This window comes from Zootermopsis nevadensis, unplaced genomic scaffold (assembly GCF_977971745.1).
Source record: "Zootermopsis nevadensis isolate Lab colony 2312 unplaced genomic scaffold, Znev_1.0 Znev_ptg000010l, whole genome shotgun sequence".
Classification (NCBI taxonomy): Eukaryota; Metazoa; Arthropoda; class Insecta; order Blattodea; family Termopsidae; genus Zootermopsis; species Zootermopsis nevadensis.
The window spans coordinates 8,726,751-8,741,669 of NW_028259142.1; the positions used below are offsets into that span (position 1 = coordinate 8,726,751).

Consider the following 14,919-nt stretch of genomic DNA (forward strand, 5'->3'; position numbering starts at 1 on the left):
ATCAAAGGTAATGTGTGACTCTACGCAACAAGAGGTTCAACAATTTTATGATATGAACAGTACTGGCCAAAATGTTTCGGACATAGACGGTCCCCTGTTTTTTAACTTGGTGCATAATCGACAAAATTACGTTGGAGAATGTGTTATAAAACGATGAAATGCGTTTAAAATATGAACAAAACTTCGTTCCGTACAATCTTAAATCATATTTCAATATCTTAGTTTTGTTGACGTATATTACATATGCAGTTGGTGAACATCTTTGTTCTGTGGCAGTTTTTCCCATTTAAGTATTTGGAATATGACCGTGATGGAATTGAAATTGTAGTTGTGTCTGGTAGGTTTTAAGTGGACATAACGATCAAGCATATCTTGGCAGATTATTCTCCTTATTTTGAAGCGATGAGTTACTCAAAAAGAAATGTGTGCGCAGTAAAACTGCTGTCACCGCAGACGAGGCACAATCGACTTTATCCACAAGTGTAATATTGCAGCTTTTGTAGCAAGCTAAGAATCAGAAGATGAATCAATGAGACCGACACATGTCATCCCGTAGTGTCAAATGAAACGAGTATATGAACTTGTAAATCGTACAATTTCTTGAGTGGACAAGAATGTATAATAATGGAGCGTATTTCAGAACTTATAAGAATCGTTTTGTATACTTTATGAACGTCTATTGGTTAGAACAAAACTATTATAAAACATTCTCGTTGAACTCATTATTTGTTTTAGAAAACGCTATTAGGAAGAACCAAGAAAGCAAGTACGGATCTCATAGATGGCTGCCTTCTGGGTTGTTGTGCCGTGTAGTCTGGTAGAAGTTTACCGACGTTTCAGAGGTCCAACCCAGAAGACGGCCGTTTTCGGACTCACCGCCGTGAAAACCTCAAGGACATACGCTTCTCTGTCTTCGTCTTTGCATGTGATGCTTATTTATAGGTGGACAAACGAAACAAACACAATTTCTGTTAAATACAAAGAAGCAAGATTTCCATTAGAAGTAAACGTCGAGACAACACACATGCATATCTATGTCTCGGACTCTCAAGTGGTATCTCACTTTTACTCTCGTCACTCTGAAATCTTTTATGTATTTCTCATTTTTCCTCATTCGTGGTGTATGTCCCATATTCCTTTTTTATTTAATTTTCGTAATAATATTTGCTGGCGAGTTTAAATTGTGAAAGTCTCCATTATTTGTTCCATAAAAACCTTAACAACAAATTTTCTCATGTTCGTTATATTAGAACATTTGAAGTGTTATTCGGTATTCCACAAGGATCTGTGTTAGGGTCATTGTTATTTAATGTTTTTATAATGATTTTTGTAATGATTTTTTATTTATATACAGGATGTGTGCCTGCTCTATTTTCAAAAATAAGAAAAAATGTTCCTACGAACATAGGGTCACAAATGTTTCATTTTCGAAATAATAACAAAAAATAAGTTTCAATATATGCCTTTATTGCCAAGTATAAGGGCTGGAACGTTTCTTTATAAGAGATGCTCAAAGTTGTTCCCCCATTCTCCACACATGCACGAGCACGAGACTGGCGGATTCGTTCGTACACGCCAGGGTTTCCTCGAACCATGTGGCATGCATTCTGCACACGTTCCCATAGGTCGTCTTCATTGTTTATAGGTGTTGCATGAACGACGGACTTCAAGTGACTCCACATATAAAAGTCCAATGGAGTCAGATCTGGTCACCTCGGTGGCCATGCTATGGGCTACCGCGTCAAATCCGTCGCTGAAGTTACTTCTCACTGAGATGATCTCTGACGCTATGGGAGAAGTGTGCTGGGGATCTGTCGTGCATAAACCACATTTGTTTCCTTTTATTCAGTGATAGATCTTCAAGGAGACGTGGCAAGTGTCTTCTTAAGAATCGCCGATATGAAGGTTCTCTTAGACGTGATGGAAGCATGTGTGGACCAATAAGCATGTCGCCAACAATTCCTGCGCAAACGTTTACTGAAAATCTTTGCTGGAAGCTGGATTCACTTTGATATAACATCAGTTCATTGAATCTTATTTTTGGCTATTATTTAGAAAAAGAAACATTTGCGACCACATGTTCAATGGAACACTTTTTCTTATTTTTGATCCTTGAACACGCACACGAAGTTTGTAAAAATACTTTTGACTCATCCTCTATATTTATTTGATTCTATCTTTTCCATATATTTGAAGTCTTAAATTCATAAAAGTTTTATTGCCATTTAATAGGATTTGCCTCTCTGATTACAAGACATAAACAACTGTTTAATTCCATCTGAGCTAATTTCTGTACCAACCTCTTTATTTGTGTGCAATAATGATTTGAAACTTTATTTATAAGTTTAAGGAGTAGTAATCGAAGCAGGCGATAATATAATATTTGCCTGTGTCGCATTCTGAAGCTTTCTGCTGACACGTTGAATATTTTTTGCTGTCTGGTTTTTAAGCGACGATGATCAGATGATCTTGAGAGATGCTTTGAAAATAATTATTAATTAACCAATTGTTATTACTAGATTTAAAACACCTCACAGTGGAAGCATCGACGTAGGCTTGTTCCCATCCACCTTTACTTTTATCGAGGTTTTTATTATTAGCTTCCTAAAAAGAGAAAATTGAACGTTCCAAGGCTTTGCTACTAACTCTTTACAGATTTTATCATCATTCGAAATCTTAAAAACCTGTTTCTTTGTTGTTGTCAGTAGACGGGCTAGAGATGTAACGAACTTCAATATTAAACTCGAAATGGCGACATAACAAAATACGTGCACGTAGGCCTAAACATGCATCAGATTGACCACTGATTCGAAGACGTAACTATTTAGATAGAATAAAGAAGACTGAATAATAACAACTTACAACTGTTTAAAAAAATACAAACAGCCAAGCCGGGGAAGGGATACTGCGCCATAAATCATTTATGTTATTGTCCGTGTTAGGTACGCCGTATTTCCACTTCTATAAAGCTCTCAGTTGATGATTAATGTGGATTCATAATTTTTGCCACCTAATAGTTCCTGGAGTGATTGTTTTGATATGGATATTTTTGTTCTGTGCGTTCCTGCCTAGTTTTGTTTGATTTCTCAAATTGAATTATATTACTGTATTTTGTAAGAGTGGAGTTCCATCGAAAATTCTGCCGTAAAGAACGTCTTGGCCCAGAATAAGAAGCGAAAATAAAAAAAAAACAGATCCAGCTGAAACACAATTGCCAGTCACACAGATTTATGTAACATTACAACATAGGGAGCCTAGTCGATACATACGGACAGATAGACTATAACGAAGCTAATAGGTTGTTATGCAACTTATACCGGACCAAATTACATCTTCTGCTGATGTAATTTAATCATACCATTTAATTTCTTATTATTTTATTAAATCTGAAATTCTTTTAAGTTCCTTTACAAAATTTTAACTTTTTGTAACTTCTATATGTCGAAAGTCAGTTTGGGCTTTATGGTTCATTGTCACTCAGCAGATGAATGTTACTGGACCATACACATTAAGGAGTGTGAGGGAGAAACTTTGGAAGAGCCAATTAGACGCAAGAGCTGTATGAAAATGAATACGTCACTGGGTTTGAATATTTCGAACCAGGGACATGACGCTTATAGCAGCGAGACAATTTGGTATTCTACAACAAACTTTGAACATAGTCGCACGCAAGTCTACTATAGTTCCAGAATTTAACTGAAATCATCTTCTTGCGGCTAGAGCCAAGTAATATCTCTATCATTCTCAAGAAAATAATTAGTGTTACTTATTCAGCAATAGCGGCAGCCTCTAGTTGTCTGAAGTTGCATGCCGTAAACACCGCGCAGAGTGTCGAGTGTCTACTGAGGAGCCAAGCTCCTATCACTGAGCGGCAATAAACTTTTGTTACGATCTGACCTAAAGAAACTTGTTAACACACATCGTATATATAATATGGTTTGTTTTCATGGAAAATGCTCACCGCGAATCAGACCATCGACTAAATACGAGATAACATTGGGGGGATTTTGTTCCATTCTTCTACTGCGATAAGAATAATTACATATATAAGTATATTACGTGTTATAAATCAATTGATTGTAGATCCCTATGTACCTACACGGAAAGGTATGATTGTTGGTCAAAATCTAACCCAAAATAAATTGTTCAAATACACTAGTAGGGTATAGTTCACATTTTATGTTTAACAATGCTACAACACCCAAAGATTGCAGTTCATGAGCTCCCTTCCCTGTTTAATTGCTCTCGACCTGTGACACTACACTTCCTCAGTTTGTGTAGATTTTCACGTTTCGTGGTTATGGTCTTGACTGCAGGTTAGAGAATTTCTTTCCTTGGATTTTCCTACTAATTATTATCTAGAAAAAATATTTCATGTTATACCCTACATTACTGCTGGAGCGCCACTGCTTGAAAGAGCAGAAAAACTTCACCAATTCCTAAGCACCGAGGCGCATACAATCATGCAGCTAAAGTTCATAATATTTGAGCAATGTGATGTCTGAAGTCCTTGTTCATGGAAGACCAGATAAAAACGACGTTCCAGACACATACGTAAGTACAGTGAGTGTCAAATGCCAGGTACGCACACGGCAAAGAAGACAAATACATCAAAACCACGCAGAACATCGCTGCTGAAAATTGCTGGCGCCTTGGGCTACGGCCCTAATCGCGCATCCCCGAGATAGATACTACAGACGAGTACCGCTAATACAACGTTGTTTCAAACCGAGTAGGGAAGAATCACTGCACCACACTCCTTTAGTTCATTACAGTACTCCGTGCTTCTCTTCACTGTATCTCTTCTTTGCCTTGCCATCATAGCAAGTTACCTAAATAGTACTCAATCTTTGCTGTGCTTGCCAGCACCCCGTACCGATTAGTCACTTGCACTGGTTCTAGCAACGTTTGAGCAAATATTGTAGGCGGGCAACTTCAATACAGAACATTTTATTTGCGCATTTTTAAAGGGTAATGATGGTGTGTTACAATCGGAGTTGCTAAATTCTTGGAATTTTCTAGAAGAAACAGTGCATTTATTAAGCTAGAACTCCTTCCGTCCTCAGGTTATAAAGTGGGGAAAAAGACACCTACTCATTTGGTAGATGGAAATCAGCTCCTTTGTCGGACCCAACTGAGTACTTGCCCTTCTACCACCTTAGTAACCTGAACATGGAAGCAAATCCAGGTTCCGAAACAGAGTGTTTTTTAAAAAAACGCAGACAGTGAACAAAGTCCTAGAATTTAGTAATCCCGGCTAAATACGCCCATATTCGTGGACCAAATATTATCAAGGCCTCACGCGCAATAAAACTGGCTGAGCCCTCAATCGACATTTGGTAACATTTGACGAAAGCTTTCTTAAAAATCACAGAAATACATTTCGTATGAAAATGTGTTGATACAGTTCCTTGTGAAACGATGAAGAGAAGTTCCAAGGTGCCAAGACATTTAACAACTCCACTAATTATCCGGTGGACCTTCAGTGTAATATATACGGAAACAGAAGTACAAAGGAAGGTAAGGCGTTACATGAAATACGACGAGATTAGACTTAGAGTGTTGTATAAAAAGTATACAGCTGTAAATAGTGAAAGGTCTGTGTCTTGCTGGAGACACCAATGTACAAAATAAAATAAAATAAATGCTCTCTGAAGAATGTGCAATCTGATTGCACCCTAAGATCAAAATTGAGGCTGTGGTAACTACCCGATTGTTTAAATGTCTTTTACGTACTCTCTTACGAAACTCTTGTACCAAATCTATCATTTTATTTGCGTACTTCTCATATTGATTTTCAGAAACTTTAATTTTTTGATGTCGAAAACGCATAACATTACAATTTTGTTTTTGTGACATCCAAAATCTTAACTTTGTATGAAGACTTTCATAAATGAGACGATGCCTTTGAGTTTTTTTGTCTTGAGGTTTCAGACTTAGATCGCTCGTGTGTACAACGATACGCACTAGAAGTCAAAAATCATACTTCCGTTCATCGTCTTCGAACTCCAGAAATTTATTGCATTCACTTCTCTAATAATAATAATAATAATAATATATTTGTTTTAGACTATATACAGAGATCTGTGGCCGCCTAACACCAGGTTTTCACGGCCACAGTCCTTACAAGCACTATTAGCACTACTGCTTACTACAACTATTCACTAATGCTACTCTACATGACTATTCCTTAATCCCTAATACTATTTACATAACTCTTCCGTATTGTTCTCGTGCCTTCTACCCCAGTGGCAGTTCTAAATTCCTAATTTTGACCTGTCTTTTACATCTTACTTTGTACAGAAATTTCCCTACATCCCTGACCTCCGTGTCATTCGTGGTGTTTAAAATTTTCTTGAAGGCCAACTCTTCGCCAACGCTGAACCACTTGTTCCTCAGGAGCTGTTCCCTCCACCTCCCGGTTTCCGTACACTTTAATAGTATGTGAATCTCGCTTACATTAGCTACGGAGGCGAGCGGACGTGTTTCTACAGCTCAAGGAACAATGGGTGTCACCTTAGAAAGTTACAGGGCCAGAGTTGGCGCTTTTGCAGCCAGGAAAGCGAGGATTCACGCAGAAGGGAGCTGGAAAGTTGAGTTGGCAGGGCAACAGACGTGGTTCCTGGGTCTGGTAGTAGCGACTCTTCTGGTGATTGGAGGAGTGGAACTAAACCCGGGGCCGCCAACCGAACAGGACAAGATCGACCAGATCTTATCCCATGTTAAAAGCCAAGCTAGGGAGACGAAAGCTATCAAGGAGCTTTTGGAGAAGCACAACCAGGAAATAGGTGACTTGAGGAATGGGACGAAGGACTTAGGACCGAAATTGGAGACGCTAAGCGCGTCAATAAATGAAGTGATCAGGGATTAACTAACTAACTAACTAACTAACTAGATGGCTTACCGAACCCGAAGGTTCATCACCGAATTAACCAAAGCCCTCCACCGGACCCTGTCCTGGGCCAACAAAATCCAGTTTCCTTCAACTCCTATCTCGGATAGATCCCGCCTGAGATTATCCTCCCATCTACGTCTAGGTCTCCCCAGCGGTCTCTTCCCTTCAGGTTTCCCAACCAGTACCCGGTGCACACCTCTTGTCCCATCCATGCGCGCTACATGTCCCGCCCATCTCACTCTTCTCGACTTAATCACCCTCACAATACTGGGGGAGCAGTACAGATTTTTAAGCTCGTCATTGTGCAGTTTTCTCCACGCCCCATCGTCTTCCCTCTTAGGCCCAAATATCCTCCTCAACACCCGATTCTCAAACACCTGCAATCTGTGTTCCTCCCTCTGAGTGAGAGACCATGTTTCGCACCCATACAAAACAACAGGCAAGATTATTGTTTTGTATACTTTAATTTTCAGGTTCTTAGAAATCAGACGGGAAGACAAAATATTTTGGACTGAGAAGTAGCAAGCATTTCCGGAATTTAGTCTCCTCCTAACTTCCTCACAAGTATCATTTTGATTTGTTATTGTTGTTCCCAAATATTTGAACTTTGTAACCCTTTCAAAGGATTTATTAGCTACCCTAAGATAATTTTGCCCGCCTGTCTTCTGATGACGAGATACTAACATGTACTTAGTTTTTTCTGAATTTACTTCCAGCCCCACTTGTCTACCAGCCTCTAGTAAAACTTCTGCGTTCCTCTTTATTGTATTTATATCGTCCCCCAATAAATTAACATCATCAGCATATGCCAATAGCTGATGTGTCCCGTTCAATTGCAAACCCTCCTGCCTACCTTGGACCTTCCTGATGGCGTACTCTAGCGCAAAGTTAAAGAGCAAGGGAGACAAAGCATCTCCTTGTTTTAGACCGTTCTTGATGAGGAATGTCTCAGATACATATTTACCTACTCGAATTTTGCTGCAGGTTTCATTTAAGCACATTTTTATTAGACCCACTAGCTTCTTTGGTATACCAAATTCAATAAGAATATTATATAGCACTTCTCTCTTCACAGAGTCATAGGCTTTTTTGAAATCTATAAATAACTGATGTACAGTCCCACCGAACTCCCATTTTTTCTCTAGTATCTGACGAATGCAAAAGATCTGATCAATCGTTGATCTGTTTCGTCTGAACCCACACTGATGATCCCCAATAGTTTCATTCGCATATGGGGTTAATCTTGCCAAAAGAATGTTGGATAGAATTTTGTATGAGGTTGATAGCAGCGATATTCCTCGGTAATTACCACACTCAGTCTTGTCCCCCTTCTTATAAATAGGAATAATTATGGATTCCTTCCATTGATGTGGCATCTCTTCCTTATCCCAAATTAACTGAATAAGCTTATGGATCCTCATATGCAACCCTTTGCCACCTGCTTTAATTAATTCGGCCGGAATCTGATCAATTCCTGGAGATTTATAACTTTTCAACTTCCCAATGGCTAGTTCCACTTCATCTAAGCTAGGTTCTGGCACCAACAGTTCAGCTGTATGCATTTTAATCTGTCTAATATCACCAGTATTATGAACATTTAAGAGCTCGCTAAAGAAATTTTTCCACCTATTCACAATTTTTATTGGATCTGCAAGCAAATTGCCACTATCATCCTTTACCAAATTAGTCTGGGGTTGATATCCTTTCTTAAAGTTATTAATGCCTCTGTACAGGTCTCTGATGTTTTTTTCCTTATTATTTGTCTCAAGTTCAGCAATTTTGCCCTTCAGGTATTCCCTTTTCTTAGTCCTAAAGGTTCTACTAGCCTCACGTCTCACGTTACATAGATTATCCGCATTTGTTTTGTTTGGGTTCTGCAACCATTGAAATTTTGTTTGCTTCCTTCGATCTATTAATTTTGAACATTCTTCATCAAACCACGGTTTATTTTGCTTTCTCCTGTAGTATCCTAGTTTCTCTTTTGCTGAAATTTTGATGCAGTTTCTGACATTTTCCCACTCCCTGTTGATGTCCACACTTTCATTATCCTCATTTGTCTCTAAAATTTGAAACCTATTCGAAATTTCAACTTGATATTGTTCCTTTGCCTCTCCCTCACTTAATTTTTTCAAATCAAATCTTTCTGTGTCAAAATTTTGTTTAGTTCGTCTACTTACTGAAAGCCGCTCCCTCACTTTTGCTACCACCAGATAATGATCAGTGTCGCAATCTGCTCCTCTGAATGATCTCACATCAATTACATTTGTCTGCCTTCTCTTATCTACTAAAACATGATCTATTTGATTGTGTGTTCTGCCATCTGGGGAAGTCCAAGTGTATTTATGAACATCACGGTGTGGAAATTTTGTACTTTTTACAATTAAATCTTTTGACGTAGCGAAGGTCACTGCTCTGACGCCATTATCATTACTAAGTGCATGGAGACTCTCGCTGCCTATTGTGGGTTTGAAGACATCCTCCCTCCCAATTTTTGCATTGAAATCTCCTAGCAGAATTTTCATGTGATACTTGCCAAATGTATCAAATACTGATTCCAATTCTTCATAAAAGCTATCCTTGATATCATCGCTTTTGTCTTCAGTTGGGGCATGAACATTAAGGACAATGATGTCGCACCAACGTCCTTCCAAAATTACGTAAGACAACCTGTCACTAACAAATTCTACTCTCTTAACTGCTGCCCTAATTCTGCTATGAACAAAAAAACCCGTCCCTAGCTGATGATTGTCATTCCCCTTTCCATAGAAAAATGTAAAATTGTCCACTGGGATCGTGCCCTCCCCCTCCCATCGCACTTCCTGCACTGCCACTAAGTCTAACTTATAATTCCCTAATTCCCTACACACTGATTTCAGTGCCCCAGCCCTATAGAGGCTCCTAATGTTCCAGGTACCAAATCTCATGTCCTTAGTGATCAGGGATTACAAGAAGATAACCCGGGTAGTGAAAGAGTGGGAGGAACGGCAGCAGAGGATGGACGATAAAACTAGGCAGCTGGAAGAAGGGAATCGGAAGAACAATATTCTTATATTCGGGCTGGTGGAGAAAAGAGAGGAGGGCTACTTCGACACGCTGGATACGGTATGCAAGTTCCTCAAGGAAACGATGAAACTAGAGATCCCGAGAGGGAACATCGATTACGTAGGCCGGTTGGGTCGAAGCAGAGGTGAGCGCCCGATATTGGCGAAATTTACCACGTTCGCTTCTAAGCTAGAGGTACTCCGGAACACTAAGCACCTGAGTGGCTCCACATTAAGTGTAGACGAGGATTTTGCTCCAGAAATAAGAAAGTGTAGGAGGGAGCTGATTCCCTATTTACGAGATGCTAAGAGGAGAGGGCACAGAGCTTTTTTGAAGAAGGATAAACTGGTGGTGGACGGGCGGGCCTACGCCCTGGAATACCTTTCAAGGAACATGCAATTGGAAACGTGGGACAGCGGGGTGGACACCCCTGCGGTCAGAAGGTCGGCTAGCGCCGAGGGAAGGACTCCTCGGAAAACGGGTAGCAGTGGGTCGGATGCCAATACCCTGCAAAGGAGCACCGTTACACGGGAAAAACCGACCGAAACTATGCACGCTGGGTTGGGCTGCAGGGTGAGGACGGACACCGCGTCGCAAGTTATAAAGTTAACGCCGCAGGGAGGTGCAGCCTCTGCGAGGCGGGCGAGGCCAGCTGACCGCGCGGAGGACAACGGCTTGACAACGGAACCACGGAGTGAGAGGGTCTGTAGGCAATACAACCTGAGGAGCTGGCTCACGAAGCCGAGTGACGTGTCCGGCAGGGAGGGAGGAGGAGGAGGTGGAGGAGCGAGGGTCAGAAGTGGCTCAACATAGGCCCGCGTTAGTGTGGCAGGTTTGCTAAGGGTAGGATTCTGGAATGTGGAGGGGCTTAAGTGTAAAATGGGTACAAAGGATTTCTTAGATTTTCTGAGTGGCCATGATATTGTGGGGATTGCGGAGAGCTGGGCGGGAAGCGAGGTTTTTGAAATTAAAGGGTTTGTCAGCTTTTGGAAAGAAAGAAGAAGAATCGCAAGATTCGGTAGGAATCCGGGGGGACTAGTAATCTATACAAGGGAGGGAATGAGCAGAAAGGTGATTGAGATAAGTACGGGCATGAAGGAGGTAATATGGGTAGGAGTGAGAGGGCACAATGGCGTGCGGGTCCAGATATGTATGGGCTTTGTGTATAATGCGCCCCAAAGCTCAAGGTGGTTTAATCCCAATTTTACAACCGAGTTGGAGGAGGACTTGAAGATGTTGAGGGACCGGTTCGTGGAGACGGAATTTTTAATAGTGGGGGACATGAACAGTTGGGTGGGGACAAAGCAGATAAACCTGCCACACACATGGGGCTGCTTTAATGAGGTGGACAAGGGCTATGAAGATCTGTTTTGCGGTAGATCGAGTAAAGACCGAATGTGTAATGAGGAAGGAAGAAAGCTCGTCGATTTCTGTGAAAGGAACCTTCTAGAAATGCTGAATGGAAAATACGGCGAGGACACGGAGGGGGAGTTTACTTATGTCAGCCAGCTGGGGAAGAGTGTCATAGACTATGCTCAGTTGTCGGAGGGGTTGGTGGGGGAAGTGGTGGATTTCAGAGTAGGGACGGAAATTCTTAGCATTCACTTCTCTAAATGAACGTCTCATTTTAACATCTTTACTAAGCCGACGAACGTCACAGAAGTAAGAATAATTTACACCGCCACGCCAGAATTTAGTTCCTGTAAACAGATTCAAGGCACTCAACTTCATTAAATTTATTTCTGAACTCACAGTTACCGTTAGTTTTGAATAATCAAGGGCGTATTGCATGTTTAACTTCTTGACAAACGACGCAGTGGGACAAGTGACTGTTTCAGACATTATTGTCTCTTTTGTTAAGCTACCAGGCAATTTCTTATGCAGATTTGGAGGGCGCATCACCAGTCACGAAACTGACATGCCTGAAGGCTTCATGCCGTGTTCATCTAGGACTCATCAGTCTGCTCGCGAAATCATCAGTAACCTTCTGCGGCACACAGTGAACAGACAGAGGCTTATGTAACAGTCTGCCTTCTCCTTTTTTGGAACATTATTAGTTCTAAAACCGCTGCCATGCAGTATTTAAAAGATGCCCATCTATAAAAGGTTTCATTATCCTGGCCATTATGTGATATCATGTAAGTGCTTTCAGGTGTCCACCCGAATCTACTGCAGTAATTTTAAAGACGATTTATGCAGCGAAATTTGTTACTTTGTCTCTTTATCAATTTATAAACGCCTATTAAGTTCACTTTGTCATCCATCAATGTTCATACATGCAATAAACCGAGAACTTCTCTTAATATTTTCACTAAATTTGGCTTGATTATTGTGGCATTGGAATTGTTCTTACGTTTCTATAACAAATTATATCAATGTGACAGGCACTCAGACTTGTGCGGTGGAGAGTAATCTTCAGCGATGACGTCATTCTACATGATAATCCTTGATGACGTGACAAGGTCTCTGAGATTTTTAAGAATGTTACGCCATGGAGGGTGTTCTAAACTCTTCATCGAGCTCATTATTGCATTTGGGCATTGATTGGCGATTCCTTTCTTAAATTATGACACACATTACATTGTCGTAAAACGGTGGGCGTTAAGCTACATGGGTTCAACCTTAACCCCCAAAAAAATCCTACCCGAATTTCATCTTGCTGGAACCCAGGCTCCCGCCATATCCCCACCCAATACGCTGTCCTCTGTAATAGGGGCAGCCGAACTCACAACTCGTTATAAAGACCAATTTGCGGTAAGTGCTGTTAAGGGAAAAATATCGCTTATTCTTAAAATTATAAGAATATATAATGTATTCTCTTTTCAAAATTAAGAGTAGGGGCAAATAACTTTTATCTGCCTCCAGAACGGATCTGTAGCCCATCCATAATCCTATCGATTGAGATGTGATTCTGAACACTCAAAGTTTGTCTGTGGCCTTTAGCCGGCCGGTGTTACTATACTGCTGTACCGAATGAATATCAGCTTGAAGAGATTTAAAATGTTATGCCTCGATATACTTTTAAATAATCAGCAAGCAATAGAAATTTGAAATAATTAGTTCTAGCTTGAAGGTAGTTAATACTGGTCTAATCTAGATACGTCCCAAGATACAGGACTATGATAAGACATGAACATGTAAAAGAGATAATACAGTTACCTAGAATAAGAAGGAAGGAGGATATAATATAATTCTTAAGTAGCTATGAAACCATTTAATTTAACGTGAATAAAATCCAAAATTATTAGGCGTATCTAGTAGAAGAGTATGGTAAACTTATCAAAGCCTCAGCTAAGTTGAAATATCATGTCCCTGTGAACAAGATGGAATAACACCATTATTTGATTAAATAAGTTACCGTATATTTCAGTTGAACAAAGTAATGTTGAACTAATTCTTCTAAGATTTCAAACCGTATAAGGTGGCTTAATGAAGGAACCACCAACATTTCGAGAACCATCTTAGTTCTCGTCCAAAGGGCAGTGTAGTTTAAGTAATTGTGTCTTGCGTGTAACTTGGATTTAAAGTGGAAGAAATTTTTAACATTAATAATATTTTAAACATTTGTGAAACTTTATTTGAAATGGAAATAGATCTGTAATTAAAAACAAATGCGCTGTTGTCTTTCTCAGAAGTACGCAAAATAACCGATTGCTGGGACAACGAAGAAGCGCTTTCAGTTAATAAATCAAGTATGAATATATGGTAACATATTTCTTGATCAGAAATGTTCCGGTAGATCTGATTCTATTAATGAGTTCATGGATAGATGTTGTGTTTGGAACTGTGACGCCGGGAAATTTACGATAACATGTTCTCCAACACTTAACAACACTACCACATTACATATATAGGCCATACAGTTAACATAATTTTAAAGAGTACATAGGACCTTACACATACATACGCACTCATGCACACAGTGACAGCTACTTTAAGTTATATGAGACACAGCTGCACTCTTGTGAGAATTATTTTAGTAGGAGTTGCAGTTAGCTCTTGGCGATGAGTCGTTGAGCTCTTCCAGTAGTCGGAAAACGACACTTGCGTTCCGGTGTATCATTAAACGCTCTGTATGTAAAATATCTGGTAACCAAGTGAGGAAAAATATAGACATTTTGGGCTCAAGAGACGAAATGGCTGCATTAGCAACTTACGGCACAGTAGCAGTGAGACTGCAACTGCTGCTTGAAGGAAAGTGAATGGTTGGTTTCTATAGCTGTGATACTGGATACTGGGAACGACCCGTTCTTCAAGTGCCTGAACACTGCGGGTCCGAACTTTTCGTTGGATTAATCTATAGACATTCGGTAGGACTCTTTGGACGAGGAATCGGCCAGTCGCAATGTCTCTACCTGTACACAGGACAACACAACACAGAAAAACGCGGACAAACATCCATGGGTTGAGTGGGATTCGAACCCACCGTCACAGTGACCAATCGACACAAGGCCAGCTCCTCAGACCGCGCGGCCACTGTGAACCAGGTTTTTATTGCACGATTGGTAAATGGAGATCGCATATTTGTTTATATTACAAGCCAGTTAATTATGATCTATTGCACATATTACTGTTGTTGATTCTATTCGTTTCAAAAAAGCTTTTGTTATTGTGTTACACAATTTCGTTATTTATGAAATTTACAGCACTTGAAACATCATATGAATACCGAATTTCTGTCAATCACGCAACAACGTAATGTGTAATTACAGCTCTGGCACTTTTCAAGGCTCACACATTGAATTCTGGGTCCTTCACGGAACATTTCTCAACGTATTTAGCTGAAACCAATAAGAGAAATATTTCAAGTAATAAAGTGATTGAGGAGTTTTGTTTGCATCTATTTCTTGCTGAAATTCAGAAGATGATAGTTCCTGAGCTAGTCAAGAAATTCTCCGCCTCTTATGAAACACCTAGGTTATTTTACATTTCTCCTAAGAGCTAACAATATCTAGAATATACGATGAGCCAAATTAGTCCAA

At 40.0% G+C, this 14,919-nt stretch overlaps 1 protein-coding gene across 1 annotated transcript in view; it reads left to right on the top strand.

Moving 5' to 3' along the window:
• The window catches only part of LOC110837215 (cytochrome P450 4C1-like), a 33,516-nt gene that overhangs the window by 3,387 nt on the left and 15,210 nt on the right, over positions 1-14,919 (top strand). The window lies entirely within an intron of this gene.